General features: G+C 41.4%; 1 pseudogene; it reads right to left on the reverse strand.

The window, feature by feature from the left end:
• Window positions 1-498: 498 nt before the first annotated feature.
• Window positions 499-2,155, reverse strand: LOC109175680 (annotated as a pseudogene).
• Window positions 2,156-2,649: the final 494 nt, after the last annotated feature.

Genomic DNA, 2,649 nt, shown 5'->3' on the forward strand with positions numbered 1-2,649 from the left:
TCTTCCAAATACTATTAAATTAAGTGTGTAATCAATAAAAGATGAGAACTAATAATTCGAGAATATAATCTTAATGTTACTAAGCCTACTTCACGTCAATTAAGTTGGAGAGTGTTGTTGGATAGTATCCGATGAATCCACGAATAACGCATCTTTGTCTCCGTAGTCCTCAATATGCACATCAACAATCTTAAATATTAAGCCACATAGCTATGCTATATATTAATTTCAAACTTATGGACTTTGGGGTTGCATGCATGCTTCTTAAAGCTATATGGCTTTAAGATGTGACACATCTTAAAATAATTTTTACATCTTAAAGCCCATTTAATTTTCACAAGACTTTCACATCTTAAAGTCATATGGTCTTGTGAAAATTAAATGCAACATTCAATTTTCACAAGACCATATAGCTTTATTATATATAGGATTATACTCCATACGTAGAACTGAAATAAATGACCTTCATAAATGGCAAAAAATAAAAAAAATAAAAAATAAAAACAAAGCGCCCCACACAAACATACAAACAAACAAATTTAATTCAATTCCTAACTCATTAAGCTGCATTATTGAGCATAGAAGTTGCATGGTCTTGAATCACCTTCCAAGCCATCTCCACATGCCGGAATTCGGTTAATGCTCCCCCGACGGCGAACCTCATCATATACACTCCTCCCACCACTGCATGAGTCATGAAAATTTTCCCACTTGAATTTATGCTCTCCAACACCTTCGCATTGAACTCATTCACTTCTTCATCCCACTTGAGATGCTTCTCAATTGCTGTTGGCGACACTCTAAAGCAAACCAAAGAAAAATTCCTTGGAACCATAATCTCAAACCTGTCGTCCTTGGCAACAAGCCCTTCAAAACCTTTCGCCATTTTCACCGCGCCACGAATGAACTTTCTGAGATTTGCCACGCCATAACTCCTGAAAATAATCCACAACTTCAGAGCTCTAAAGCGTCGGCTCAATGCGATTTGCCAGTCTTTATAATCCACCACTTGGTTGGTATCGGTGGCACTGTTCCTTAAGTATTCAGGATTGGTAGACAAGGCGTTTGTGAGAGCAGTTGGATGCTTTACCCAGAGACAACAACAATCCAACGTTGAAAAGAACCATTTGTGTGCGTTAAGGCTGAAAGAATCTGCGTTTTCGAGGCCGTCAAGAAAATGCTGATATTCTGGGCAAATACATGCGCTTCCTGCATACGCCCCGTCTACGTGCACCCATATGTCGTGTTTTCCGGCGGTTTCGCACAGCCGCCGTATTGGGTCGACGCGGTGGTTGCTGTTGTCCCTAGCGTCGCGCATAAATACAACGGGATTAGGCCTTGTTCTATGTCACCAAGAATAGAGGATTGAAGTGCTTCTGGGGATAAAACAAACAAGTCGGCTTTAATAGTCTCGATGACACGAATGTTGTCGGGGTTTATGCCCGCAATCTGTGCGGCCTTTTTTAGTGAAAAATGTGTTTGATCGGATGAATAGACAACAAGCTTCCCAAATTTGTCTCTCCCAATCTTGCCCAACATTTTTTCCCTGGCGGCCATAATAGTGCACACCAGGCTTCGCATGTGGTACCTTGGAGTACCCCTCCACCGCCGCCGGAGAAAATGAAAGAAGTGGGAAGTCTTAGCAACTTCCCAAACCAATCCATCACAATGCTCTCGAGCTCGGTGGCCGCCGGCGATGCTATCCAGTTAAAGCCGACGACGTTGAGGCCAGAACTAAGGATTTCGCCGAGAATGCCGGGGGTGCTAGAGATGCAAGGAAAGTAAGCAAAGAAATTAGGACTTTGCCAATGGGTAATCCCCGGAAGTATATGGTTGTAGACATCCCGGAGGATGTTTTCAAGGGGTTCCGGCGTATTGGGGGCAGCTTCCGGTAGAGTTTTCCGGAGATAACCCGGTTCAACTTGGCTACGGACCGGATACTTGCCGACGTTGTGAAAGTAATCAGCGAGGAAATCAACAACCATGTGGGCTTGTCTCCTGAACTCTTCAGGATCCAAAAGACTTGTGGTGTTGAAGAGGTGCGCATCATCAAGCTCAGCTTGGTTGTTCTTGACGGTACCCATTAAGGTATTTTTTGCAGAAAATATATATATAACACGCGGTTTGTGTAGTAGCCAAGAACAAATGAAATATATTTTATTGGGTGCTCGAAGATGGTGAGCAATTGAGCATGAGGAGCTCATCTATATGAACTCGTTGAGAGCCCAAGCTCATTATTGTGTAGACCATGGTTTCATTGGACTATATTATCAAATAATATGCACTTATTACATAAATGATATTCTTAGAGAAAGTATATTATTTAATATACATTCCCTACCCAAATAATGTATTTTTATATATTAAAACTATACGTTTTGTTCCCCCCAGAATACGTTTTGTCCCCACCCCCCCTCCCCCCAAAAAAACACGTTCTGTTATGGTCCACGATCCATAAAATAATTTGCCGCCGCAATGTTAGAGTATCAATCAAAGTGGTAGGTTTGGGACACTAAATGGTCATTTCACCTAATGAGTATTTATATCACTCTAAAATTTCTCACTTCTACTCTTTACAATTTTTTTCCTAAAAGGTTAAATTCTCTAGCCTAAAGGATCCGGTCCGAGAGAGGATATGGGAGGAGGTAA

This window comes from Ipomoea nil, unplaced genomic scaffold (genome assembly GCF_001879475.1).
Source record: "Ipomoea nil cultivar Tokyo-kokei standard unplaced genomic scaffold, Asagao_1.1 scaffold0164, whole genome shotgun sequence".
Lineage (NCBI taxonomy): Eukaryota > Viridiplantae > Streptophyta > Magnoliopsida > Solanales > Convolvulaceae > Ipomoea > Ipomoea nil.